The 25,073-nt window shown below is 47.2% G+C and overlaps 35 non-coding genes across 35 annotated transcripts; all 35 read left to right on the top strand.

The window, feature by feature from the left end:
* Window positions 1-420: 420 nt before the first annotated feature.
* Window positions 421-493, top strand: TRNAK-UUU (transfer RNA lysine (anticodon UUU)). The gene has a single exon. It is a non-coding gene; the product is annotated as a tRNA-Lys (tRNA).
* A 552-nt stretch (window positions 494-1,045) lies between these two features.
* On the top strand, window positions 1,046-1,186 carry LOC149447186 (U4 spliceosomal RNA). The gene has a single exon (XR_016306040.1). It is a non-coding gene; the product is annotated as a U4 spliceosomal RNA (small nuclear RNA).
* A 620-nt stretch (window positions 1,187-1,806) lies between these two features.
* TRNAK-UUU (transfer RNA lysine (anticodon UUU)) lies at window positions 1,807-1,879 on the top strand. Its single transcript has one exon. It is a non-coding gene; the product is annotated as a tRNA-Lys (tRNA).
* A 552-nt stretch (window positions 1,880-2,431) lies between these two features.
* Window positions 2,432-2,572, top strand: LOC149447184 (U4 spliceosomal RNA). Its single transcript, XR_016306039.1, has one exon. It is a non-coding gene; the product is annotated as a U4 spliceosomal RNA (small nuclear RNA).
* A 620-nt stretch (window positions 2,573-3,192) lies between these two features.
* Window positions 3,193-3,265, top strand: TRNAK-UUU (transfer RNA lysine (anticodon UUU)). The gene has a single exon. It is a non-coding gene; the product is annotated as a tRNA-Lys (tRNA).
* Window positions 3,266-3,817: 552 nt separating this feature from the next.
* LOC149447182 (U4 spliceosomal RNA) lies at window positions 3,818-3,958 on the top strand. Its single transcript, XR_016306162.1, has one exon. It is a non-coding gene; the product is annotated as a U4 spliceosomal RNA (small nuclear RNA).
* Window positions 3,959-4,578: 620 nt separating this feature from the next.
* TRNAK-UUU (transfer RNA lysine (anticodon UUU)) lies at window positions 4,579-4,651 on the top strand. Its single transcript has one exon. It is a non-coding gene; the product is annotated as a tRNA-Lys (tRNA).
* A 551-nt stretch (window positions 4,652-5,202) lies between these two features.
* On the top strand, window positions 5,203-5,343 carry LOC149447180 (U4 spliceosomal RNA). The gene has a single exon (XR_016306038.1). It is a non-coding gene; the product is annotated as a U4 spliceosomal RNA (small nuclear RNA).
* Window positions 5,344-5,963: 620 nt separating this feature from the next.
* TRNAK-UUU (transfer RNA lysine (anticodon UUU)) lies at window positions 5,964-6,036 on the top strand. The gene has a single exon. It is a non-coding gene; the product is annotated as a tRNA-Lys (tRNA).
* Window positions 6,037-6,595: 559 nt separating this feature from the next.
* LOC149447178 (U4 spliceosomal RNA) lies at window positions 6,596-6,736 on the top strand. The gene has a single exon (XR_016306037.1). It is a non-coding gene; the product is annotated as a U4 spliceosomal RNA (small nuclear RNA).
* Window positions 6,737-7,357: 621 nt separating this feature from the next.
* Window positions 7,358-7,430, top strand: TRNAK-UUU (transfer RNA lysine (anticodon UUU)). The gene has a single exon. It is a non-coding gene; the product is annotated as a tRNA-Lys (tRNA).
* Window positions 7,431-7,989: 559 nt separating this feature from the next.
* Window positions 7,990-8,130, top strand: LOC149447176 (U4 spliceosomal RNA). Its single transcript, XR_016306036.1, has one exon. It is a non-coding gene; the product is annotated as a U4 spliceosomal RNA (small nuclear RNA).
* Window positions 8,131-8,757: 627 nt separating this feature from the next.
* Window positions 8,758-8,830, top strand: TRNAK-UUU (transfer RNA lysine (anticodon UUU)). The gene has a single exon. It is a non-coding gene; the product is annotated as a tRNA-Lys (tRNA).
* A 559-nt stretch (window positions 8,831-9,389) lies between these two features.
* Window positions 9,390-9,530, top strand: LOC149447174 (U4 spliceosomal RNA). The gene has a single exon (XR_016306035.1). It is a non-coding gene; the product is annotated as a U4 spliceosomal RNA (small nuclear RNA).
* A 633-nt stretch (window positions 9,531-10,163) lies between these two features.
* TRNAK-UUU (transfer RNA lysine (anticodon UUU)) lies at window positions 10,164-10,236 on the top strand. The gene has a single exon. It is a non-coding gene; the product is annotated as a tRNA-Lys (tRNA).
* A 552-nt stretch (window positions 10,237-10,788) lies between these two features.
* On the top strand, window positions 10,789-10,929 carry LOC149447172 (U4 spliceosomal RNA). The gene has a single exon (XR_016306034.1). It is a non-coding gene; the product is annotated as a U4 spliceosomal RNA (small nuclear RNA).
* Window positions 10,930-11,549: 620 nt separating this feature from the next.
* Window positions 11,550-11,622, top strand: TRNAK-UUU (transfer RNA lysine (anticodon UUU)). Its single transcript has one exon. It is a non-coding gene; the product is annotated as a tRNA-Lys (tRNA).
* A 552-nt stretch (window positions 11,623-12,174) lies between these two features.
* On the top strand, window positions 12,175-12,315 carry LOC149447170 (U4 spliceosomal RNA). The gene has a single exon (XR_016306161.1). It is a non-coding gene; the product is annotated as a U4 spliceosomal RNA (small nuclear RNA).
* A 620-nt stretch (window positions 12,316-12,935) lies between these two features.
* On the top strand, window positions 12,936-13,008 carry TRNAK-UUU (transfer RNA lysine (anticodon UUU)). Its single transcript has one exon. It is a non-coding gene; the product is annotated as a tRNA-Lys (tRNA).
* A 551-nt stretch (window positions 13,009-13,559) lies between these two features.
* Window positions 13,560-13,700, top strand: LOC149447168 (U4 spliceosomal RNA). Its single transcript, XR_016306033.1, has one exon. It is a non-coding gene; the product is annotated as a U4 spliceosomal RNA (small nuclear RNA).
* A 620-nt stretch (window positions 13,701-14,320) lies between these two features.
* TRNAK-UUU (transfer RNA lysine (anticodon UUU)) lies at window positions 14,321-14,393 on the top strand. Its single transcript has one exon. It is a non-coding gene; the product is annotated as a tRNA-Lys (tRNA).
* A 559-nt stretch (window positions 14,394-14,952) lies between these two features.
* Window positions 14,953-15,093, top strand: LOC149447166 (U4 spliceosomal RNA). The gene has a single exon (XR_016306032.1). It is a non-coding gene; the product is annotated as a U4 spliceosomal RNA (small nuclear RNA).
* Window positions 15,094-15,714: 621 nt separating this feature from the next.
* TRNAK-UUU (transfer RNA lysine (anticodon UUU)) lies at window positions 15,715-15,787 on the top strand. Its single transcript has one exon. It is a non-coding gene; the product is annotated as a tRNA-Lys (tRNA).
* A 559-nt stretch (window positions 15,788-16,346) lies between these two features.
* Window positions 16,347-16,487, top strand: LOC149447164 (U4 spliceosomal RNA). The gene has a single exon (XR_016306031.1). It is a non-coding gene; the product is annotated as a U4 spliceosomal RNA (small nuclear RNA).
* Window positions 16,488-17,114: 627 nt separating this feature from the next.
* On the top strand, window positions 17,115-17,187 carry TRNAK-UUU (transfer RNA lysine (anticodon UUU)). Its single transcript has one exon. It is a non-coding gene; the product is annotated as a tRNA-Lys (tRNA).
* A 559-nt stretch (window positions 17,188-17,746) lies between these two features.
* Window positions 17,747-17,887, top strand: LOC149447162 (U4 spliceosomal RNA). The gene has a single exon (XR_016306029.1). It is a non-coding gene; the product is annotated as a U4 spliceosomal RNA (small nuclear RNA).
* A 633-nt stretch (window positions 17,888-18,520) lies between these two features.
* On the top strand, window positions 18,521-18,593 carry TRNAK-UUU (transfer RNA lysine (anticodon UUU)). The gene has a single exon. It is a non-coding gene; the product is annotated as a tRNA-Lys (tRNA).
* Window positions 18,594-19,145: 552 nt separating this feature from the next.
* Window positions 19,146-19,286, top strand: LOC149447160 (U4 spliceosomal RNA). Its single transcript, XR_016306028.1, has one exon. It is a non-coding gene; the product is annotated as a U4 spliceosomal RNA (small nuclear RNA).
* Window positions 19,287-19,906: 620 nt separating this feature from the next.
* Window positions 19,907-19,979, top strand: TRNAK-UUU (transfer RNA lysine (anticodon UUU)). The gene has a single exon. It is a non-coding gene; the product is annotated as a tRNA-Lys (tRNA).
* Window positions 19,980-20,538: 559 nt separating this feature from the next.
* LOC149447158 (U4 spliceosomal RNA) lies at window positions 20,539-20,679 on the top strand. The gene has a single exon (XR_016306027.1). It is a non-coding gene; the product is annotated as a U4 spliceosomal RNA (small nuclear RNA).
* A 633-nt stretch (window positions 20,680-21,312) lies between these two features.
* TRNAK-UUU (transfer RNA lysine (anticodon UUU)) lies at window positions 21,313-21,385 on the top strand. Its single transcript has one exon. It is a non-coding gene; the product is annotated as a tRNA-Lys (tRNA).
* Window positions 21,386-21,937: 552 nt separating this feature from the next.
* On the top strand, window positions 21,938-22,078 carry LOC149447156 (U4 spliceosomal RNA). Its single transcript, XR_016306026.1, has one exon. It is a non-coding gene; the product is annotated as a U4 spliceosomal RNA (small nuclear RNA).
* A 633-nt stretch (window positions 22,079-22,711) lies between these two features.
* TRNAK-UUU (transfer RNA lysine (anticodon UUU)) lies at window positions 22,712-22,784 on the top strand. The gene has a single exon. It is a non-coding gene; the product is annotated as a tRNA-Lys (tRNA).
* Window positions 22,785-23,335: 551 nt separating this feature from the next.
* Window positions 23,336-23,476, top strand: LOC149447154 (U4 spliceosomal RNA). The gene has a single exon (XR_016306025.1). It is a non-coding gene; the product is annotated as a U4 spliceosomal RNA (small nuclear RNA).
* A 1,252-nt stretch (window positions 23,477-24,728) lies between these two features.
* On the top strand, window positions 24,729-24,869 carry LOC149447153 (U4 spliceosomal RNA). The gene has a single exon (XR_016306024.1). It is a non-coding gene; the product is annotated as a U4 spliceosomal RNA (small nuclear RNA).
* The last annotated feature ends 204 nt before the right edge of the window (window positions 24,870-25,073 follow it).

Raw genomic sequence — 25,073 nt, 5'->3', positions numbered from 1 at the left:
ATTTTTCCTTGCTTTTTCTCTGCTAGACCTGGCATCATGAGGCTAAAGGTGAACTTTCTTTATTTGTAACCCAGTCAATTAGGAAGAATACTGGAAGCGTGTTGGTCCAGGGTTAAGGAACCAGTTTGGCCGGTGTGTTTTTTGCAAGGCCCTTGTTTCCAGTGAAAGAGCATTGACCTATAAGTTACACTAAGCCAGAAACTTTCAGCGTTCTCCATCTCTACCAGACTGGACCCTATCTGCATGGTTGCAAGCTGTCCTAAAAAATGGAATGGGAGAGGACGATTGGCCAGCCGGAGTGAGCCAAATACTTGTGCATTCAGGCACACATCTCCTCTTTCTTTTGGGCGCATGGTCTTTTTCTGCCATAAAAGTGAAGTTTCAAGCAGATTGGACTGTTTTGGAGGTGGAGCTTTCAGAGCCCGGATAGCTCAGTCGGTAGAGCATCAGACTTTTAATCTGAGGGTCCAGGGTTCAAGTCCCTGTTCGGGTGATAGCTTTGTCCTTGTTGTTGAGCTGCGGATAAGGTAATCTTTATGCCCATCTGCCGGAGTGCTCACTGGCCTAGAGAGAGGAAATGTCCTAAGGGATGCAAAATTCCCCCTTTCAAGGCTCTGTGAATCTAGCCCAGAAATAAAGGTAGCTGCAGGTGTTTGCCTGAACAACTGATTCCCAACAAGCCTGGTCTACGCCAGCTTTCCTGGACTCCAGTTCAGGCTTGTTATCCACAAAGCTTTCAACGACGGGCCCAAAGCTTTCCACCTTGGCTTTTTTTTCCCCAACAGTGCAGCCGTCGGACCATATGCATTCAGTGGCCTTTGAGAACTGCTGTGGGAGAAAGCCATTTGACATCTAGGCCCCAAAACTTGACATTCTCCTTAGTCCTTTCAAATGCAAACAATGCCAGCTTAGGCGTCTTCTCTGTCACATTAGCATGCCAAGTCCCAGAATGCTCAGCGGCCCACTGGATGACACTTTTGTGTCTCACCTCAATGTCAATACCTCCTCCAAGGAAGGGCAGAAATTGGCAGACACTGATTTGGTTAGCTTTGCGCAGTGGCAGTATCATAGCCAATGAGGTCCACCTGAGGCGTGATTATTGCTAATTGAAAACTAATCCCAATACCCCGCTGTGATGACTTGAAATACAGTCAGCACTGGCAATTTTTGAGAGTCTCTCAGGAGACTGAGCAATATGTTTGAAACAGCAGAAAAGCAATGGCTTCTAAGATGCAGACTGAGATGTGTTAGAGTTGAGGAAACGGGGCCGGGGACACTATAGAGATCTTTTGTGTCATCACGCAGCCTGCTGAGTAGAACAATATGTGATTGCCACGTCATGCTTGTTCCCCCCCACTTGCCTTTAATCCAGAGTGGACTCTACCTCATTAAATTTTTCCTTGCTTTTTCTCTGCTAGACCTGGCATCATGAGGCTAAAGGTGAACTTTCTTTATTTGTAACCCAGTCAATTAGGAAGAATACTGGAAGCGTGTTGGTCCAGGGTTAAGGAACCAGTTTGGCCGGTGTGTTTTTTGCAAGGCCCTTGTTTTCAGTGAAAGAGCATTGACCTATAAGTTACACTAAGCCAGAAACTTTCAGCGTTCTCCATCTCTACCAGACTGGACCCTATCTGCATGGTTGCAAGCTGTCCTAAAAAATGGAATGGGAGAGGACGATTGGCCAGCCGGAGTGAGCCAAATACTTGTGCATTCAGGCACACATCTCCTCTTTCTTTTGGCCGAATGGTCTTTTTCTGCCATAAAAGTGAAGTTTCAAGCAGATTGGACTGTTTTGGAGGTTTCAGAGCCCGGATAGCTCAGTCGGTAGAGCATCAGACTTTTAATCTGAGGGTCCAGGGTTCAAGTCCCTGTTCGGGCGGTAGCTTTGTCCTTGTTGTTGAGCTGCGGATAAGGTAATCTTTATGCCCATCTGCCGGAGTGCTCACTGGCCTAGAGAGAGGAAATGTCCTAAGGGATGCAAAATTCCCCCTTTCAAGGCTCTGTGAATCTAGCCCAGAAATAAAGGTGGCTGCAGGTGTTTGCCTGAACAACTGATTCCCAACAAGCCTGGTCTATGCCAGCTTTCCTGGACTCCAGTTCAGGCTTGTTATCCACAAAGCTTTCAACGACGGGCCCAAAGCTTTCCACCTTGGCTTTTTTTTCCCCAACAGTGCAGCCGTCGGACCATATGCATTCAGTGGCCTTTGAGAACTGCTGTGGGAGAAAGCCATTTGACATCTAGGCCCCAAAACTTGACATTCTCCTTAGTCCTTTCAAATGCAAACAATGCCAGCTTAGGCGTCTTCTCTGTCACATTAGCATGCCAAGTCCCAGAATGCTCAGCGGCCCACTGGATGACACTTTTGTGTCTCACCTCAATGTCAATACCTCCTCCAAGGATGGGCAGAAATTGGCAGACACTGATTTGGTTAGCTTTGCGCAGTGGCAGTATCATAGCCAATGAGGTCCACCTGAGGCGTGATTATTGCTAATTGAAAACTAATCCCAATACCCCGCTGTGATGACTTGAAATACAGTCAGCACTGGCAATTTTTGAGAGTCTCTCAGGAGACTGAGCAATATGTTTGAAACAGCAGAAAAGCAATGGCTTCTAAGATGCAGACTGAGATGTGTTAGAGTTGAGGAAACGGGGCCGGGGACACTATAGAGATCTTTTGTGTCATCACGCAGCCTGCTGAGTAGAACAATATGTGATTGCCACGTCATGCTCGTTCCCCCCCACTTGCCTTTAATCCAGAGTGGACTCTACCTCATTCAATTTTTCCTTGCTTTTTCTCTGCTAGACCTGGCATCATGAGGCTAAAGGTGAACTTTCTTTATTTGTAACCCAGTCAATTAGGAAGAATACTGGAAGCGTGTTGGTCCAGGGTTAAGGAACCAGTTTGGCCGGTGTGTTTTTTGCAAGGCCCTTGTTTTCAGTGAAAGAGCATTGACCTATAAGTTACACTAAGCCAGAAACTTTCAGCGTTCTCCATCTCTACCAGACTGGACCCTATCTGCATGGTTGCAAGCTGTCCTAAAAAATGGAATGGGAGAGGACGATTGGCCAGCCGGAGTGAGCCAAATACTTGTGCATTCAGGCACACATCTCCTCTTTCTTTTGGCCGAATGGTCTTTTTCTGCCATAAAAGTGAAGTTTCAAGCAGATTGGACTGTTTTGGAGGTTTCAGAGCCCGGATAGCTCAGTCGGTAGAGCATCAGACTTTTAATCTGAGGGTCCAGGGTTCAAGTCCCTGTTCGGGCGGTAGCTTTGTCCTTGTTGTTGAGCTGCGGATAAGGTAATCTTTATGCCCATCTGCCGGAGTGCTCACTGGCCTAGAGAGAGGAAATGTCCTAAGGGATGCAAAATTCCCCCTTTCAAGGCTCTGTGAATCTAGCCCAGAAATAAAGGTGGCTGCAGGTGTTTGCATGAACAACTGATTCCCAACAAGCCTGGTCTATGCCAGCTTTCCTGGACTCCAGTTCAGGCTTGTTATCCACAAAGCTTTCAACGACGGGCCCAAAGCTTTCCACCTTGGCTTTTTTTTCCCCAACAGTGCAGCCGTCGGACCATATGCATTCAGTGGCCTTTGAGAACTGCTGTGGGAGAAAGCCATTTGACATCTAGGCCCCAAAACTTGACATTCTCCTTAGTCCTTTCAAATGCAAACAATGCCAGCTTAGGCGTCTTCTCTGTCACATTAGCATGCCAAGTCCCAGAATGCTCAGCGGCCCACTGGATGACACTTTTGTGTCTCACCTCAATGTCAATACCTCCTCCAAGGATGGGCAGAAATTGGCAGACACTGATTTGGTTAGCTTTGTGCAGTGGCAGTATCATAGCCAATGAGGTCCACCTGAGGCGTGATTATTGCTAATTGAAAACTAATCCCAATACCCCGCTGTGATGACTTGAAATACAGTCAGCACTGGCAATTTTTGAGAGTCTCTCAGGAGACTGAGCAATATGTTTGAAACAGCAGAAAAGCAATGGCTTCTAAGATGCAGACTGAGATGTGTTAGAGTTGAGGAAACGGGGCCGGGGACACTATAGAGATCTTTTGTGTCATCACGCAGCCTGCTGAGTAGAACAATATGTGATTGACACGTCATGCTCGTTCCCCCCCACTTGCCTTTAATCCAGAGTGGACTCTACCTCATTCAATTTTTCCTTGCTTTTTCTCTGCTAGACCTGGCATCATGAGGCTAAAGGTGAACTTTCTTTATTTGTAACCCAGTCAATTAGGAAGAATACTGGAAGCGTGTTGGTCCAGGGTTAAGGAACCAGTTTGGCCGGTGTGTTTTTTGCAAGGCCCTTGTTTTCAGTGAAAGAGCATTGACCTATAAGTTACACTAAGCCAGAAACTTTCAGCGTTCTCCATCTCTACCAGACTGGACCCTATCTGCATGGTTGCAAGCTGTCCTAAAAAATGGAATGGGAGAGGACGATTGGCCAGCCGGAGTGAGCCAAATACTTGTGCATTCAGGCACACATCTCCTCTTTCTTTTGGCCGAATGGTCTTTTTCTGCCATAAAAGTGAAGTTTCAAGCAGATTGGACTGTTTTGGAGGTTTCAGAGCCTGGATAGCTCAGTCGGTAGAGCATCAGACTTTTAATCTGAGGGTCCAGGGTTCAAGTCCCTGTTCGGGCGGTAGCTTTGTCCTTGTTGTTGAGCTGCGGATAAGGTAATCTTTATGCCCATCTGCCGGAGTGCTCACTGGCCTAGAGAGAGGAAATGTCCTAAGGGATGCAAAATTCCCCCTTTCAAGGCTCTGTGAATCTAGCCCAGAAATAAAGGTGGCTGCAGGTGTTTGCCTGAACAACTGATTCCCAACAAGCCTGGTCTACGCCAGCTTTCCTGGACTCCAGTTCAGGCTTGTTATCCACAAAGCTTTCAACGACGGGCCCAAAGCTTTCCACCTTGGCTTTTTTTTCCCCAACAGTGCAGCCGTCGGACCATATGCATTCAGTGGCCTTTGAGAACTGCTGTGGGAGAAAGCCATTTGACATCTAGGCCCAAAACTTGACATTCTCCTTAGTCCTTTCAAATGCAAACAATGCCAGCTTAGGCGTCTTCTCTGTCACATTAGCATGCCAAGTCCCAGAATGCTCAGCGGCCCACTGGATGACACTTTTGTGTCTCACCTCAATGTCAATACCTCCTCCAAGGATGGGCAGAAATTGGCAGACACTGATTTGGTTAGCTTTGCGCAGTGGCAGTATCATAGCCAATGAGGTCCACCTGAGGCGTGATTATTGCTAATTGAAAACTAATCCCAATACCCCGCTGTGATGACTTGAAATACAGTCAGCACTGGCAATTTTTGAGAGTCTCTCAGGAGACTGAGCAATATGTTTGAAACAGCAGAAAAGCAATGGCTTCTAAGATGCAGACTGAGATGTGTTAGAGTTGAGGAAACGGGGCCGGGGACACTATAGAGATCTTTTGTGTCATCACGCAGCCTGCTGAGTAGAACAATATGTGATTGCCACGTCATGCTCGTTCCCCCCCACTTGCCTTTAATCCAGAGTGGACTCTACCTCATTAAATTTTTCCTTGCTTTTTCTCTGCTAGACCTGGCATCATGAGGCTAAAGGTGAACTTTCTTTATTTGTAACCCAGTCAATTAGGAAGAATACTGGAAGCGTGTTGGTCCAGGGTTAAGGAACCAGTTTGGCCGGTGTGTTTTTTGCAAGGCCCTTGTTTTCAGTGAAAGAGCATTGACCTATAAGTTACACTAAGCCAGAAACTTTCAGCGTTCTCCATCTCTACCAGACTGGACCCTATCTGCATGGTTGCAAGCTGTCCTAAAAAATGGAATGGGAGAGGACGATTGGCCAGCCGGAGTGAGCCAAATACTTGTGCATTCAGGCACACATCTCCTCTTTCTTTTGGCCGAATGGTCTTTTTCTGCCATAAAAGTGAAGTTTCAAGCAGATTGGACTGTTTTGGAGGTTTCAGAGCCCGGATAGCTCAGTCGGTAGAGCATCAGACTTTTAATCTGAGGGTCCAGGGTTCAAGTCCCTGTTCGGGCGGTAGCTTTGTCCTTGTTGTTGAGCTGCGGATAAGGTAATCTTTATGCCCATCTGCCGGAGTGCTCACTGGCCTAGAGAGAGGAAATGTCCTAAGGGATGCAAAATTCCCCCTTTCAAGGCTCTGTGAATCTAGCCCAGAAATAAAGGTGGCTGCAGGTGTTTGCCTGAACAACTGATTCCCAACAAGCCTGGTCTACGCCAGCTTTCCTGGACTCCAGTTCAGGCTTGTTATCCACAAAGCTTTCAACGACGGGCCCAAAGCTTTCCACCTTGGCTTTTTTTTCCCCAACAGTGCAGCCGTCGGACCATATGCATTCAGTGGCCTTTGAGAACTGCTGTGGGAGAAAGCCATTTGACATTTGACATCTAGGCCCCAAAACTTGACATTCTCCTTAGTCCTTTCAAATGCAAACAATGCCAGCTTAGGCGTCTTCTCTGTCACATTAGCATGCCAAGTCCCAGAATGCTCAGCGGCCCACTGGATGACACTTTTGTGTCTCACCTCAATGTCAATACCTCCTCCAAGGATGGGCAGAAATTGGCAGACACTGATTTGGTTAGCTTTGCGCAGTGGCAGTATCATAGCCAATGAGGTCCACCTGAGGCGTGATTATTGCTAATTGAAAACTAATCCCAATACCCCGCTGTGATGACTTGAAATACAGTCAGCACTGGCAATTTTTGAGAGTCTCTCAGGAGACTGAGCAATATGTTTGAAACAGCAGAAAAGCAATGGCTTCTAAGATGCAGACTGAGATGTGTTAGAGTTGAGGAAACGGGGCCGGGGACACTATAGAGATCTTTTGTGTCATCACGCAGCCTGCTGAGTAGAACAATATGTGATTGCCACGTCATGCTCGTTCCCCCCCACTTGCCTTTAATCCAGAGTGGACTCTACCTCATTCAATTTTTCCTTGCTTTTTCTCTGCTAGACCTGGCATCATGAGGCTAAAGGTGAACTTTCTTTATTTGTAACCCAGTCAATTAGGAAGAATACTGGAAGCGTGTTGGTCCAGGGTTAAGGAACCAGTTTGGCCGGTGTGTTTTTTTGCAAGGCCCTTGTTTTCAGTGAAAGAGCATTGACCTATAAGTTACACTAAGCCAGAAACTTTCAGCGTTCTCCATCTCTACCAGACTGGACCCTATCTGCATGGTTGCAAGCTGTCCTAAAAAATGGAATGGGAGAGGACGATTGGCCAGCCGGAGTGAGCCAAATACTTGTGCATTCAGGCACACATCTCCTCTTTCTTTTGTCCGAATGGTCTTTTTCTGCCATAAAAGTGAAGTTTCAAGCAGATTGGACTGTTTTGGAGGTTTCAGAGCCCGGATAGCTCAGTCGGTAGAGCATCAGACTTTTAATCTGAGGGTCCAGGGTTCAAGTCCCTGTTCGGGCGGTAGCTTTGTCCTTGTTGTTGAGCTGCGGATAAGGTAATCTTTATGCCCATCTGCCGGAGTGCTCACTGGCCTAGAGAGAGGAAATGTCCTAAGGGATGCAAAATTCCCCCTTTCAAGGCTCTGTGAATCTAGCCCAGAAATAAAGGTGGCTGCAGGTGTTTGCCTGAACAACTGATTCCCAACAAGCCTGGTCTACGCCAGCTTTCCTGGACTCCAGTTCAGGCTTGTTATCCACAAAGCTTTCAACGACGGGCCCAAAGCTTTCCACCTTGGCTTTTTTTTCCCCAACAGTGCAGCCGTCGGACCATATGCATTCAGTGGCCTTTGAGAACTGCTGTGGGAGAAAGCCATTTGACATTTGACATCTAGGCCCCAAAACTTGACATTCTCCTTAGTCCTTTCAAATGCAAACAATGCCAGCTTAGGCGTCTTCTCTGTCACATTAGCATGCCAAGTCCCAGAATGCTCAGCGGCCCACTGGATGACACTTTTGTGTCTCACCTCAATGTCAATACCTCCTCCAAGGATGGGCAGAAATTGGCAGACACTGATTTGGTTAGCTTTGCGCAGTGGCAGTATCATAGCCAATGAGGTCCACCTGAGGCGTGATTATTGCTAATTGAAAACTAATCCCAATACCCCGCTGTGATGACTTGAAATACAGTCAGCACTGGCAATTTTTGAGAGTCTCTCAGGAGACTGAGCAATATGTTTGAAACAGCAGAAAAGCAATGGCTTCTAAGATGCAGACTGAGATGTGTTAGAGTTGAGGAAGCGGGTCATGGGGCCGGGGACACTATAGAGATCTTTTGTGTCATCACGCAGCCTGCTGAGTAGAACAATATGTGATTGCCACGTCATGCTCGTTCCCCCCCACTTGCCTTTTATCCAGAGTGGACTCTACCTCATTAAATTTTTCCTTGCTTTTTCTCTGCTAGACCTGGCATCATGAGGCTAAAGGTGAACTTTCTTTATTTGTAACCCAGTCAATTAGGAAGAATACTGGAAGCGTGTTGGTCCAGGGTTAAGGAACCAGGTTGGCCGGTGTGTTTTTTGCAAGGCCCTTGTTTTCAGTGAAAGAGCATTGACCTATAAGTTACACTAAGCCAGAAACTTTCAGCGTTCTCCATCTCTACCAGACTGGACCCTATCTGCATGGTTGCAAGCTGTCCTAAAAAATGGAATGGGAGAGGACGATTGGCCAGCCGGAGTGAGCCAAATACTTGTGCATTCAGGCACACATCTCCTCTTTCTTTTGTCCGAATGGTCTTTTTCTGCCATAAAAGTGAAGTTTCAAGCAGATTGGACTGTTTTAGAGGTTTCAGAGCCCGGATAGCTCAGTCGGTAGAGCATCAGACTTTTAATCTGAGGGTCCAGGGTTCAAGTCCCTGTTCGGGCGGTAGCTTTGTCCTTGTTGTTGAGCTGCTGATAAGGTAATCTTTATGCCCATCTGCCGGAGTGCTCACTGGCCTAGAGAGAGGAAATGTCCTAAGGGATGCAAAATTCCCCCTTTCAAGGCTCTGTGAATCTAGCCCAGAAATAAAGGTGGCTGCAGGTGTTTGCCTGAACAACTGATTCCCAACAAGCCTGGTCTACGCCAGCTTTCCTGGACTCCAGTTCAGGCTTGTTATCCACAAAGCTTTCAACGACGGGCCCAAAGCTTTCCACCTTGGCTTTTTTTTCCCCAACAGTGCAGCCGTCGGACCATATGCATTCAGTGGCCTTTGAGAACTGCTGTGGGAGAAAGCCATTTGACATTTGACATCTAGGCCCCAAAACTTGACATTCTCCTTAGTCCTTTCAAATGCAAACAATGCCAGCTTAGGCGTCTTCTCTGTCACATTAGCATGCCAAGTCCCAGAATGCTCAGCGGCCCACTGGATGACACTTTTGTGTCTCACCTCAATGTCAATACCTCCTCCAAGGATGGGCAGAAATTGGCAGACACTGATTTGGTTAGCTTTGCGCAGTGGCAGTATCATAGCCAATGAGGTCCACCTGAGGCGTGATTATTGCTAATTGAAAACTAATCCCAATACCCCGCTGTGATGACTTGAAATACAGTCAGCACTGGCAATTTTTGAGAGTCTCTCAGGAGACTGAGCAATATGTTTGAAACAGCAGAAAAGCAATGGCTTCTAAGATGCAGACTGAGATGTGTTAGAGTTGAGGAAGCGGGTCATGGGGCCGGGGACACTATAGAGATCTTTTGTGTCATCACGCAGCCTGCTGAGTAGAACAATATGTGATTGCCACGTCATGCTCGTTCCCCCCCACTTGCCTTTAATCCAGAGTGGACTCTACCTCATTAAATTTTTCCTTGCTTTTTCTCTGCTAGACCCTGCATCATGAGGCTAAAGGTGAACTTTCTTTATTTGTAACCCAGTCAATTAGGAAGAATACTGGAAGCGTGTTGGTCCAGGGTTAAGGAACCAGTTTGGCCGGTGTGTTTTTTGCAAGGCCCTTGTTTCCAGTGAAAGAGCATTGACCTATAAGTTACACTAAGCCAGAAACTTTCAGCGTTCTCCATCTCTACCAGACTGGACCCTATCTGCATGGTTGCAAGCTGTCCTAAAAAATGGAATGGGAGAGGACGATTGGCCAGCCGGAGTGAGCCAAATACTTGTGCATTCAGGCACACATCTCCTCTTTCTTTTGGGCGCATGGTCTTTTTCTGCCATAAAAGTGAAGTTTCAAGCAGATTGGACTGTTTTGGAGGTGGAGCTTTCAGAGCCCGGATAGCTCAGTCGGTAGAGCATCAGACTTTTAATCTGAGGGTCCAGGGTTCAAGTCCCTGTTCGGGTGATAGCTTTGTCCTTGTTGTTGAGCTGCGGATAAGGTAATCTTTATGCCCATCTGCCGGAGTGCTCACTGGCCTAGAGAGAGGAAATGTCCTAAGGGATGCAAAATTCCCCCTTTCAAGGCTCTGTGAATCTAGCCCAGAAATAAAGGTAGCTGCAGGTGTTTGCCTGAACAACTGATTCCCAACAAGCCTGGTCTACGCCAGCTTTCCTGGACTCCAGTTCAGGCTTGTTATCCACAAAGCTTTCAACGACGGGCCCAAAGCTTTCCACCTTGGCTTTTTTTTCCCCAACAGTGCAGCCGTCGGACCATATGCATTCAGTGGCCTTTGAGAACTGCTGTGGGAGAAAGCCATTTGACATCTAGGCCCCAAAACTTGACATTCTCCTTAGTCCTTTCAAATGCAAACAATGCCAGCTTAGGCGTCTTCTCTGTCACATTAGCATGCCAAGTCCCAGAATGCTCAGCAGCCCACTGGATGACACTTTTGTGTCTCACCTCAATGTCAATACCTCCTCCAAGGATGGGCAGAAATTGGCAGACACTGATTTGGTTAGCTTTGCGCAGTGGCAGTATCATAGCCAATGAGGTCCACCTGAGGCGTGATTATTGCTAATTGAAAACTAATCCCAATACCCCGCTGTGATGACTTGAAATACAGTCAGCACTGGCAATTTTTGAGAGTCTCTCAGGAGACTGAGCAATATGTTTGAAACAGCAGAAAAGCAATGCCTTCTAAGATGCAGACTGAGATGTGTTAGAGTTGAGGAAACGGGGCCGGGGACACTATAGAGATCTTTTGTGTCATCACGCAGCCTGCTGAGTAGAACAATATGTGATTGCCACGTCATGCTCGTTCCCCCCCACTTGCCTTTAATCCAGAGTGGACTCTACCTCATTAAATTTTTCCTTGCTTTTTCTCTGCTAGACCTGGCATCATGAGGCTAAAGGTGAACTTTCTTTATTTGTAACCCAGTCAATTAGGAAGAATACTGGAAGCGTGTTGGTCCAGGGTTAAGGAACCAGTTTGGCCGGTGTGTTTTTTGCAAGGCCCTTGTTTTCAGTGAAAGAGCATTGACCTATAAGTTACACTAAGCCAGAAACTTTCAGCGTTCTCCATCTCTACCAGACTGGACCCTATCTGCATGGTTGCAAGCTGTCCTAAAAAATGGAATGGGAGAGGACGATTGGCCAGCCGGAGTGAGCCAAATACTTGTGCATTCAGGCACACATCTCCTCTTTCTTTTGGCCGAATGGTCTTTTTCTGCCATAAAAGTGAAGTTTCAAGCAGATTGGACTGTTTTGGAGGTTTCAGAGCCCGGATAGCTCAGTCGGTAGAGCATCAGACTTTTAATCTGAGGGTCCAGGGTTCAAGTCCCTGTTCGGGCGGTAGCTTTGTCCTTGTTGTTGAGCTGCGGATAAGGTAATCTTTATGCCCATCTGCCGGAGTGCTCACTGGCCTAGAGAGAGGAAATGTCCTAAGGGATGCAAAATTCCCCCTTTCAAGGCTCTGTGAATCTAGCCCAGAAATAAAGGTGGCTGCAGGTGTTTGCCTGAACAACTGATTCCCAACAAGCCTGGTCTATGCCAGCTTTCCTGGACTCCAGTTCAGGCTTGTTATCCACAAAGCTTTCAACGACGGGCCCAAAGCTTTCCACCTTGGCTTTTTTTTCCCCAACAGTGCAGCCGTCGGACCATATGCATTCAGTGGCCTTTGAGAACTGCTGTGGGAGAAAGCCATTTGACATCTAGGCCCCAAAACTTGACATTCTCCTTAGTCCTTTCAAATGCAAACAATGCCAGCTTAGGCGTCTTCTCTGTCACATTAGCATGCCAAGTCCCAGAATGCTCAGCGGCCCACTGGATGACACTTTTGTGTCTCACCTCAATGTCAATACCTCCTCCAAGGATGGGCAGAAATTGGCAGACACTGATTTGGTTAGCTTTGTGCAGTGGCAGTATCATAGCCAATGAGGTCCACCTGAGGCGTGATTATTGCTAATTGAAAACTAATCCCAATACCCCGCTGTGATGACTTGAAATACAGTCAGCACTGGCAATTTTTGAGAGTCTCTCAGGAGACTGAGCAATATGTTTGAAACAGCAGAAAAGCAATGGCTTCTAAGATGCAGACTGAGATGTGTTAGAGTTGAGGAAACGGGGCCGGGGACACTATAGAGATCTTTTGTGTCATCACGCAGCCTGCTGAGTAGAACAATATGTGATTGCCACGTCATGCTCGTTCCCCCCCACTTGCCTTTAATCCAGAGTGGACTCTACCTCATTCAATTTTTCCTTGCTTTTTCTCTGCTAGACCTGGCATCATGAGGCTAAAGGTGAACTTTCTTTATTTGTAACCCAGTCAATTAGGAAGAATACTGGAAGCGTGTTGGTCCAGGGTTAAGGAACCAGTTTGGCCGGTGTGTTTTTTGCAAGGCCCTTGTTTTCAGTGAAAGAGCATTGACCTATAAGTTACACTAAGCCAGAAACTTTCAGCGTTCTCCATCTCTACCAGACTGGACCCTATCTGCATGGTTGCAAGCTGTCCTAAAAAATGGAATGGGAGAGGACGATTGGCCAGCCGGAGTGAGCCAAATACTTGTGCATTCAGGCACACATCTCCTCTTTCTTTTGGCCGAATGGTCTTTTTCTGCCATAAAAGTGAAGTTTCAAGCAGATTGGACTGTTTTGGAGGTTTCAGAGCCTGGATAGCTCAGTCGGTAGAGCATCAGACTTTTAATCTGAGGGTCCAGGGTTCAAGTCCCTGTTCGGGCGGTAGCTTTGTCCTTGTTGTTGAGCTGCGGATAAGGTAATCTTTATGCCCATCTGCCGGAGTGCTCACTGGCCTAGAGAGAGGAAATGTCCTAAGGGATGCAAAATTCCCCCTTTCAAGGCTCTGTGAATCTAGCCCAGAAATAAAGGTGGCTGCAGGTGTTTGCCTGAACAACTGATTCCCAACAAGCCTGGTCTACGCCAGCTTTCCTGGACTCCAGTTCAGGCTTGTTATCCACAAAGCTTTCAACGACGGGCCCAAAGCTTTCCACCTTGGCTTTTTTTTCCCCAACAGTGCAGCCGTCGGACCATATGCATTCAGTGGCCTTTGAGAACTGCTGTGGGAGAAAGCCATTTGACATCTAGGCCCAAAACTTGACATTCTCCTTAGTCCTTTCAAATGCAAACAATGCCAGCTTAGGCGTCTTCTCTGTCACATTAGCATGCCAAGTCCCAGAATGCTCAGCGGCCCACTGGATGACACTTTTGTGTCTCACCTCAATGTCAATACCTCCTCCAAGGATGGGCAGAAATTGGCAGACACTGATTTGGTTAGCTTTGCGCAGTGGCAGTATCATAGCCAATGAGGTCCACCTGAGGCGTGATTATTGCTAATTGAAAACTAATCCCAATACCCCGCTGTGATGACTTGAAATACAGTCAGCACTGGCAATTTTTGAGAGTCTCTCAGGAGACTGAGCAATATGTTTGAAACAGCAGAAAAGCAATGGCTTCTAAGATGCAGACTGAGATGTGTTAGAGTTGAGGAAACGGGGCCGGGGACACTATAGAGATCTTTTGTGTCATCACGCAGCCTGCTGAGTAGAACAATATGTGATTGCCACGTCATGCTCGTTCCCCCCCACTTGCCTTTAATCCAGAGTGGACTCTACCTCATTAAATTTTTCCTTGCTTTTTCTCTGCTAGACCTGGCATCATGAGGCTAAAGGTGAACTTTCTTTATTTGTAACCCAGTCAATTAGGAAGAATACTGGAAGCGTGTTGGTCCAGGGTTAAGGAACCAGTTTGGCCGGTGTGTTTTTTGCAAGGCCCTTGTTTTCAGTGAAAGAGCATTGACCTATAAGTTACACTAAGCCAGAAACTTTCAGCGTTCTCCATCTCTACCAGACTGGACCCTATCTGCATGGTTGCAAGCTGTCCTAAAAAATGGAATGGGAGAGGACGATTGGCCAGCCGGAGTGAGCCAAATACTTGTGCATTCAGGCACACATCTCCTCTTTCTTTTGGCCGAATGGTCTTTTTCTGCCATAAAAGTGAAGTTTCAAGCAGATTGGACTGTTTTGGAGGTTTCAGAGCCCGGATAGCTCAGTCGGTAGAGCATCAGACTTTTAATCTGAGGGTCCAGGGTTCAAGTCCCTGTTCGGGCGGTAGCTTTGTCCTTGTTGTTGAGCTGCGGATAAGGTAATCTTTATGCCCATCTGCCGGAGTGCTCACTGGCCTAGAGAGAGGAAATGTCCTAAGGGATGCAAAATTCCCCCTTTCAAGGCTCTGTGAATCTAGCCCAGAAATAAAGGTGGCTGCAGGTGTTTGCCTGAACAACTGATTCCCAACAAGCCTGGTCTACGCCAGCTTTCCTGGACTCCAGTTCAGGCTTGTTATCCACAAAGCTTTCAACGACGGGCCCAAAGCTTTCCACCTTGGCTTTTTTTTCCCCAACAGTGCAGCCGTCGGACCATATGCATTCAGTGGCCTTTGAGAACTGCTGTGGGAGAAAGCCATTTGACATTTGACATCTAGGCCCCAAAACTTGACATTCTCCTTAGTCCTTTCAAATGCAAACAATGCCAGCTTAGGCGTCTTCTCTGTCACATTAGCATGCCAAGTCCCAGAATGCTCAGCGGCCCACTGGATGACACTTTTGTGTCTCACCTCAATGTCAATACCTCCTCCAAGGATGGGCAGAAATTGGCAGACACTGATTTGGTTAGCTTTGCGCAGTGGCAGTATCATAGCCAATGAGGTCCACCTGAGGCGTGATTATTGCTAATTGAAAACTAATCCCAATACCCCGCTGTGATGACTTGAAATACAGTCAGCACTGGCAATTTTTGAGAGTCTCTCAGGAGACTGAGCAATATGTTTGAAACAGCAGAAAAGCAATGGCTTCTAAGATGCAGACTGAGATGTGTTAGAGTTGAGGAAACGGGGCCGGGGACACTATAGAGATCTTTTGTGTCATCACGCAGCCTGCTGAGTAGAACAATATGTGATTGCCACGTCATGCTCGTTCCCCCCCACTTGCCTTTAATCCAGAGTGGACTCTACCTCATTCAATTTTTCCTTGCTTTTTCTCTGCTAGACCTGGCATCATGAGGCTAAAGGTGAACTTTCTTTATTTGTAACCCAGTCAATTAGGAAGAATACTGGAAGCGTGTTGGTCCAGGGTTAAGGAACCAGTTTGGCCGGTGTGTTTTTTTGCAAGGCCCTTGTTTTCAGTGAAAGAGCATTGACCTATAAGTTACACTAAGCCAGAAACTTTCAGCGTTCTCCATCTCTACCAGACTGGACCCTATCTGCATGGTTGCAAGCTGTCCTAAAAAATGGAATGGGAGAGGACGATTGGCCAGCCGGAGTGAGCCAAATACTTGTGCATTCAGGCACACATCTCCTCTTTCTTTTGTCCGAATGGTCTTTTTCTGCCATAAAAGTGAAGTTTCAAGCAGATTGGACTGTTTTGGAGGTTTCAGAGCCCGGATAGCTCAGTCGGTAGAGCATCAGACTTTTAATCTGAGGGTCCAGGGTTCAAGTCCCTGTTCGGGCGGTAGCTTTGTCCTTGTTGTTGAGCTGCGGATAAGGTAATCTTTATGCCCATCTGCCGGAGTGCTCACTGGCCTAGAGAGAGGAAATGTCCTAAGGGATGCAAAATTCCCCCTTTCAAGGCTCTGTGAATCTAGCCCAGAAATAAAGGTGGCTGCAGGTGTTTGCCTGAACAACTGATTCCCAACAAGCCTGGTCTACGCCAGCTTTCCTGGACTCCAGTTCAGGCTTGTTATCCACAAAGCTTTCAACGACGGGCCCAAAGCTTTCCACCTTGGCTTTTTTTTCCCCAACAGTGCAGCCGTCGGACCATATGCATTCAGTGGCCTTTGAGAACTGCTGTGGGAGAAAGCCATTTGACATTTGACATCTAGGCCCCAAAACTTGACATTCTCCTTAGTCCTTTCAAATGCAAACAATGCCAGCTTAGGCGTCTTCTCTGTCACATTAGCATGCCAAGTCCCAGAATGCTCAGCGGCCCACTGGATGACACTTTTGTGTCTCACCTCAATGTCAATACCTCCTCCAAGGATGGGCAGAAATTGGCAGACACTGATTTGGTTAGCTTTGCGCAGTGGCAGTATCATAGCCAATGAGGTCCACCTGAGGCGTGATTATTGCTAATTGAAAACTAATCCCAATACCCCGCTGTGATGACTTGAAATACAGTCAGCACTGGCAATTTTTGAGAGTCTCTCAGGAGACTGAGCAATATGTTTGAAACAGCAGAAAAGCAATGGCTTCTAAGATGCAGACTGAGATGTGTTAGAGTTGAGGAAGCGGGTCATGGGGCCGGGGACACTATAGAGATCTTTTGTGTCATCACGCAGCCTGCTGAGTAGAACAATATGTGATTGCCACGTCATGCTCGTTCCCCCCCACTTGCCTTTTATCCAGAGTGGACTCTACCTCATTAAATTTTTCCTTGCTTTTTCTCTGCTAGACCTGGCATCATGAGGCTAAAGGTGAACTTTCTTTATTTGTAACCCAGTCAATTAGGAAGAATACTGGAAGCGTGTTGGTCCAGGGTTAAGGAACCAGGTTGGCCGGTGTGTTTTTTGCAAGGCCCTTGTTTTCAGTGAAAGAGCATTGACCTATAAGTTACACTAAGCCAGAAACTTTCAGCGTTCTCCATCTCTACCAGACTGGACCCTATCTGCATGGTTGCAAGCTGTCCTAAAAAATGGAATGGGAGAGGACGATTGGCCAGCCGGAGTGAGCCAAATACTTGTGCATTCAGGCACACATCTCCTCTTTCTTTTGTCCGAATGGTCTTTTTCTGCCATAAAAGTGAAGTTTCAAGCAGATTGGACTGTTTTGGAGGTTTCAGAGCCCGGATAGCTCAGTCGGTAGAGCATCAGACTTTTAATCTGAGGGTCCAGGGTTCAAGTCCCTGTTCGGGCGGTAGCTTTGTCCTTGTTGTTGAGCTGCTGATAAGGTAATCTTTATGCCCATCTGCCGGAGTGCTCACTGGCCTAGAGAGAGGAAATGTCCTAAGGGATGCAAAATTCCCCCTTTCAAGGCTCTGTGAATCTAGCCCAGAAATAAAGGTGGCTGCAGGTGTTTGCCTGAACAACTGATTCCCAACAAGCCTGGTCTACGCCAGCTTTCCTGGACTCCAGTTCAGGCTTGTTATCCACAAAGCTTTCAACGACGGGCCCAAAGCTTTCCACCTTGGCTTTTTTTTCCCCAACAGTGCAGCCGTCGGACCATATGCATTCAGTGGCCTTTGAGAACTGCTGTGGGAGAAAGCCATTTGACATTTGACATCTAGGCCCCAAAACTTGACATTCTCCTTAGTCCTTTCAAATGCAAACAATGCCAGCTTAGGCGTCTTCTCTGTCACATTAGCATGCCAAGTCCCAGAATGCTCAGCGGCCCACTGGATGACACTTTTGTGTCTCACCTCAATGTCAATACCTCCTCCAAGGATGGGCAGAAATTGGCAGACACTGATTTGGTTAGCTTTGCGCAGTGGCAGTATCATAGCCAATGAGGTCCACCTGAGGCGTGATTATTGCTAATTGAAAACTAATCCCAATACCCCGCTGTGATGACTTGAAATACAGTCAGCACTGGCAATTTTTGAGAGTCTCTCAGGAGACTGAGCAATATGTTTGAAACAGCAGAAAAGCAATGGCTTCTAAGATGCAGACTGAGATGTGTTAGAGTTGAGGAAGCGGGTCATGGGGCCGGGGACACTATAGAGATCTTTTGTGTCATCACGCAGCCTGCTGAGTAGAACAATATGTGATTGCCACGTCATGCTCGTTCCCCCCCACTTGCCTTTAATCCAGAGTGGACTCTACCTCATTAAATTTTTCCTTGCTTTTTCTCTGCTAGACCCTGCATCATGAGGCTAAAGGTGAACTTTCTTTATTTGTAACCCAGTCAATTAGGAAGAATACTGGAAGCGTGTTGGTCCAGGGTTAAGGAACCAGTTTGGCCGGTGTGTTTTTTGCAAGGCCCTTGTTTCCAGTGAAAGAGCATTGACCTATAAGTTACACTAAGCCAGAAACTTTCAGCGTTCTCCATCTCTACCAGACTGGACCCTATCTGCATGGTTGCAAGCTGTCCTAAAAAATGGAATGGGAGAGGACGATTGGCCAGCCGGAGTGAGCCAAATACTTGTGCATTCAGGCACACATCTCCTCTTTCTTTTGGGCGCATGGTCTTTTTCTGCCATAAAAGTGAAGTTTCAAGCAGATTGGACTGTTTTGGAGGTGGAGCTTTCAGAGCCCGGATAGCTCAGTCGGTAGAGCATCAGACTTTTAATCTGAGGGTCCAGGGTTCAAGTCCCTGTTCGGGTGATAGCTTTGTCCTTGTTGTTGAGCTGCGGATAAGGTAATCTTTATGCCCATCTGCCGGAGTGCTCACTGGCCTAGAGAGAGGAAATGTCCTAAGGGATGCAAAATTCCCCCTTTCAAGGCTCTGTGAATCTAGCCCAGAAATAAAGGTAGCTGCAGGTGTTTGCCTGAACAACTGATTCCCAACAAGCCTGGTCTACGCCAGCTTTCCTGGACTCCAGTTCAGGCTTGTTATCCACAAAGCTTTCAACGACGGGCCCAAAGCTTTCCACCTTGGCTTTTTTTTCCCCAACAGTGCAGCCGTCGGACCATATGCATTCAGTGGCCTTTGAGAACTGCTGTGGGAGAAAGCCATTTGACATCTAGGCCCCAAAACTTGACATTCTCCTTAGTCCTTTCAAATGCAAACAATGCCAGCTTAGGCGTCTTCTCTGTCACATTAGCATGCCAAGTCCCAGAATGCTCAGCAGCCCACTGGATGACACTTTTGTGTCTCACCTCAATGTCAATACCTCCTCCAAGGATGGGCAGAAATTGGCAGACACTGATTTGGTTAGCTTTGCGCAGTGGCAGTATCATAGCCAATGAGGTCCACCTGAGGCGTGATTATTGCTAATTGAAAACTAATCCCAATACCCCGCTGTGATGACTTGAAATACAGTCAGCACTGGCAATTTTTGAGAGTCTCTCAGGAGACTGAGCAATATGTTTGAAACAGCAGAAAAGCAATGCCTTCTAAGATGCAGACTGAGATGTGTTAGAGTTGAGGAAACGGGGCCGGGGACACTATAGAGATCTTTTGTGTCATCACGCAGCCTGCTGAGTAGAACAATATGTGATTGCCACGTCATGCTCGTTCCCCCCCACTTGCCTTTAATCCAGAGTGGACTCTACCTCATTAAATTTTTCCTTGCTTTTTCTCTGCTAGACCTGGCATCATGAGGCTAAAGGTGAACTTTCTTTATTTGTAACCCAGTCAATTAGGAAGAATACTGGAAGCGTGTTGGTCCAGGGTTAAGGAACCAGTTTGGCCGGTGTGTTTTTTGCAAGGCCCTTGTTTTCAGTGAAAGAGCATTGACCTATAAGTTACACTAAGCCAGAAACTTTCAGCGTTCTCCATCTCTACCAGACTGGACCCTATCTGCATGGTTGCAAGCTGTCCTAAAAAATGGAATGGGAGAGGACGATTGGCCAGCCGGAGTGAGCCAAATACTTGTGCATTCAGGCACACATCTCCTCTTTCTTTTGGCCGAATGGTCTTTTTCTGCCATAAAAGTGAAGTTTCAAGCAGATTGGACTGTCTTGGAGGTTTCAGAGCCCGGATAGCTCAGTCGGTAGAGCATCAGACTTTTAATCTGAGGGTCCAGGGTTCAAGTCCCTGTTCGGGCGGTAGCTTTGTCCTTGTTGTTGAGCTGCGGATAAGGTAATCTTTATGCCCATCTGCCGGAGTGCTCACTGGCCTAGAGAGAGGAAATGTCCTAAGGGATGCAAAATTCCCCCTTTCAAGGCTCTGTGAATCTAGCCCAGAAATAAAGGTGGCTGCAGGTGTTTGCCTGAACAACTGATTCCCAACAAGCCTGGTCTACGCCAGCTTTCCTGGACTCCAGTTCAGGCTTGTTATCCACAAAGCTTTCAACGACGGGCCCAAAGCTTTCCACCTTGGCTTTTTTTTCCCCAACAGTGCAGCCGTCGGACCATATGCATTCAGTGGCCTTTGAGAACTGCTGTGGGAGAAAGCCATTTGACATTTGACATCTAGGCCCCAAAACTTGACATTCTCCTTAGTCCTTTCAAATGCAAACAATGCCAGCTTAGGCGTCTTCTCTGTCACATTAGCATGCCAAGTCCCAGAATGCTCAGCGGCCCACTGGATGACACTTTTGTGTCTCACCTCAATGTCAATACCTCCTCCAAGGATGGGCAGAAATTGGCAGACACTGATTTGGTTAGCTTTGCGCAGTGGCAGTATCATAGCCAATGAGGTCCACCTGAGGCGTGATTATTGCTAATTGAAAACTAATCCCAATACCCCGCTGTGATGACTTGAAATACAGTCAGCACTGGCAATTTTTGAGAGTCTCTCAGGAGACTGAGCAATATGTTTGAAACAGCAGAAAAGCAATGGCTTCTAAGATGCAGACTGAGATGTGTTAGAGTTGAGGAAGCGGGTCACGGGGCCGGGGACACTATAGAGATCTTTTGTGTCATCACGCAGCCTGCTGAGTAGAACAATATGTGATTGCCACGTCATGCTCGTTCCCCCCCACTTGCCTTTAATCCAGAGTGGACTCTACCTCATTAAATTTTTCCTTGCTTTTTCTCTGCTAGACCTGGCATCATGAGGCTAAAGGTGAACTTTCTTTATCTGTAACCCAGTCAAATAGGAAGAATACTGGAAGCGTGTTGGTCCAGGGTTAAGGAACCAGTTTGGCCGGTGTGTTTTTTGCAAGGCCCTTGTTTCCAGTGAAAGAGCATTGACCTATAAGTTACACTAAGCCAGAAACTTTCAGCGTTCTCCATCTCTACCAGACTGGACCCTATCTGCATGGTTGCAAGCTGTCCTAAAAAATGGAATGGGAGAGGACGATTGGCCAGCCGGAGTGAGCCAAATACTTGTGCATTCAGGCACACATCTCCTCTTTCTTTTGTCCGAATGGTCTTTTTCTGCCATAAAAGTGAAGTTTCAAGCAGATTGGACTGTTTTGGAGGAGGAGCTTTCAGAGCCCGGATAGCTCAGTCGGTAGAGCATCAGACTTTTAATCTGAGGGTCCAGGGTTCAAGTCCCTGTTCGGGCGGTAGCTTTGTCCTTGTTGTTGAGCTGCGGATAAGGTAATCTTTATGCCCATCTGCCGGAGTGCTCACTGGCCTAGAGAGAGGAAATGTCCTAAGGGATGCAAAATTCCCCCTTTCAAGGCTCTGTGAATCTAGCCCAGAAATAAAGGTGGCTGCAGGTGTTTGCCTGAACAACTGATTCCCAACAAGCCTGGTCTACGCCAGCTTTCCTGGACTCCAGTTCAGGCTTGTTATCCACAAAGCTTTCAACGACGGGCCCAAAGCTTTCCACCTTGGCTTTTTTTTCCCCAACAGTGCAGCCGTCGGACCATATGCATTCAGTGGCCTTTGAGAACTGCTGTGGGAGAAAGCCATTTGACATCTAGGCCCCAAAACTTGACATTCTCCTTAGTCCTTTCAAATGCAAACAATGCCAGCTTAGGCGTCTTCTCTGTCACATTAGCATGCCAAGTCCCAGAATGCTCAGCGGCCCACTGGATGACACTTTTGTGTCTCACCTCAATGTCAATACCTCCTCCAAGGATGGGCAGAAATTGGCAGACACTGATTTAGTTAGCTTTGCGCAGTGGCAGTATCATAGCCAATGAGGTCCACCTGAGGCGTGATTATTGCTAATTGAAAACTAATCCCAATACCCCGCTGTGATGACTTGAAATACAGTCAGCACTGGCAATTTTTGAGAGTCTCTCAGGAGACTGAGCAATATGTTTGAAACAGCAGAAAAGCAATGGCTTCTAAGATGCAGACTGAGATGTGTTAGAGTTGAGGAAGCGGGTCATGGGGCCGGGGACACTATAGAGATCTTTTGTGTCATCACGCAGCCTGCTGAGTAGAACAATATGTGATTGCCACGTCATGCTCGTTCCCCCCCACTTGCCTTTAATCCAGAGTGGACTCTACCTCATTAAATTTTTCCTTGCTTTTTCTCTGCTAGACCTGGCATCATGAGGCTAAAGGTGAACTTTCTTTATTTGTAACCCAGTCAATTAGGAAGAATACTGGAAGCGTGTTGGTCCAGGGTTAAGGAACCAGTTTGGCCGGTGTGTTTTTTGCAAGGCCCTTGTTTTCAGTGAAAGAGCATTGACCTATAAGTTACACTAAGCCAGAAACTTTCAGCGTTCTCCATCTCTACCAGACTGGACCCTATCTGCATGGTTGCAAGCTGTCCTAAAAAATGGAATGGGAGAGGACGATTGGCCAGCCGGAGTGAGCCAAATACTTGTGCATTCAGGCACACATCTCCTCTTTCTTTTGGGCGCATGGTCTTTTTCTGCCATAAAAGTGAAGTTTCAAGCAGATTGGACTGTTTTGGAGGTGGAGCTTTCAGAGCCCGGATAGCTCAGTCGGTAGAGCATCAGACTTTTAATCTGAGGGTCCAGGGTTCAAGTCCCTGTTCGGGCGGTAGCTTTGTCCTTGTTGTTGAGCTGCGGATAAGGTAATCTTTATGCCCATCTGCCGGAGTGCTCACAGGCCTAGAGAGAGGAAATGTCCTAAGGGATGCAAAATTCCCCCTTTCAAGGCTCTGTGAATCTAGCCCAGAAATAAAGGTGGCTGCAGGTGTTTGCCTGAACAACTGATTCCCAACAAGCCTGGTCTACGCCAGCTTTCCTGGACTCCAGTTCAGGCTTGTTATCCACAAAGCTTTCAACAACGGGCCCAAAGCTTTCCACCTTGGCTTTTTTTTCCCCAACAGTGCAGCCGTCGGACCATATGCATTCAGTGGCCTTTGAGAACTGCTGTGGGAGAAAGCCATTTGACATCTAGGCCCAAAACTTGACATTCTCCTTAGTCCTTTCAAATGCAAACAATGCCAGCTTAGGCGTCTTCTCTGTCACATTAGCATGCCAAGTCCCAGAATGCTCAGCGGCCCACTGGATGACACTTTTGTGTCTCACCTCAATGTCAATACCTCCTCCAAGGATGGGCAGAAATTGGCAGACACTGATTTAGTTAGCTTTGCGCAGTGGCAGTATCATAGCCAATGAGGTCCACCTGAGGCGTGATTATTGCTAATTGAAAACTAATCCCAATACCCCGCTGTGATGACTTGAAATACAGTCAGCACTGGCAATTTTTGAGAGTCTCTCAGGAGACTGAGCAATATGTTTGAAACAGCAGAAAAGCAATGCCTTCTAAGATGCAGACTGAGATGTGTTAGAGTTGAGGAAGCGGGTCATGGGGCCGGGGACACTATAGAGATCTTTTGTGTCATCACGCAGCCTGCTGAGTAGAACAATATGTGATTGCCACGTCATGCTCGTTCCCCCCCACTTGCCTTTAATCCAGAGTGGACTCTACCTCATTCAATTTTTCCTTGCTTTTTCTCTGCTAGACCTGGCATCATGAGGCTAAAGGTGAACTTTCTTTATTTGTAACCCAGTCAATTAGGAAGAATACTGGAAGCGTGTTGGTCCAGGGTTAAGGAACCAGTTTGGCCGGTGTGTTTTTTGCAAGGCCCTTGTTTTCAGTGAAAGAGCATTGACCTATAAGTTACACTAAGCCAGAAACTTTCAGCGTTCTCCATCTCTACCAGACTGGACCCTATCTGCATGGTTGCAAGCTGTCCTAAAAAATGGAATGGGAGAGGACGATTGGCCAGCCGGAGTGAGCCAAATACTTGTGCATTCAGGCACACATCTCCTCTTTCTTTTGTCCGAATGGTCTTTTTCTGCCATAAAAGTGAAGTTTCAAGCAGATTGGACTGTTTTGGAGGTTTCAGAGCCCGGATAGCTCAGTCGGTAGAGCATCAGACTTTTAATCTGAGGGTCCAAGGTTCAAGTCCCTGTTCGGGCGGTAGCTTTGTCCTTGTTGTTGAGCTGCGGATAAGGTAATCTTTATGCCCATCTGCCGGAGTGCTCACTGGCCTAGAGAGAGGAAATGTCCTAAGGGATGCAAAATTCCCCCTTTCAAGGCTCTGTGAATCTAGCCCAGAAATAAAGGTGGCTGCAGGTGTTTGCCTGAACAACTGATTCCCAACAAGCCTGGTCTACGCCAGCTTTCCTGGACTCCAGTTCAGGCTTGTTATCCACAAAGCTTTCAACGACGGGCCCAAAGCTTTCCACCTTGGCTTTTTTTTCCCCAACAGTGCAGCCGTCGGACCATATGCATTCAGTGGCCTTTGAGAACTGCTGTGGGAGAAAGCCATTTGACATCTAGTCCCCAAAACTTGACATTCTCCTTAGTCCTTTCAAATGCAAACAATGCCAGCTTAGGCGTCTTCTCTGTCACATTAGCATGCCAAGTCCCAGAATGCTCAGCGGCCCACTGGATGACACTTTTGTGTCTCACCTCAATGTCAATACCTCCTCCAAGGATGGGCAGAAATTGGCAGACACTGATTTGGTTAGCTTTGCGCAGTGGCAGTATCATAGCCAATGAGGTCCACCTGAGGCGTGATTATTGCTAATTGAAAACTAATCCCAATACCCCGCTGTGATGACTTGAAATACAGTCAGCACTGGCAATTTTTGAGAGTCTCTCAGGAGACTGAGCAATATGTTTGAAACAGCAGAAAAGCAATGCCTTCTAAGATGCAGACTGAGATGTGTTAGAGTTGAGGAAACGGGGCCGGGGACACTATAGAGATCTTTTGTGTCATCACGCAGCCTGCTGAGTAGAACAATATGTGATTGCCACGTCATGCTCGTTCCCCCCCACTTGCCTTTAATCCAGAGTGGACTCTACCTCATT

The sequence above is a fragment of the Staurois parvus genome, unplaced genomic scaffold (assembly GCF_062004578.1).
Source record: "Staurois parvus isolate SC_StPar_1 unplaced genomic scaffold, SC_StPar_1.0 ptg000689l, whole genome shotgun sequence".
NCBI classification, from domain to species: domain Eukaryota; kingdom Metazoa; phylum Chordata; class Amphibia; order Anura; family Ranidae; genus Staurois; species Staurois parvus.
This window is presented reverse-complemented; position numbering and strand designations above follow the sequence as displayed.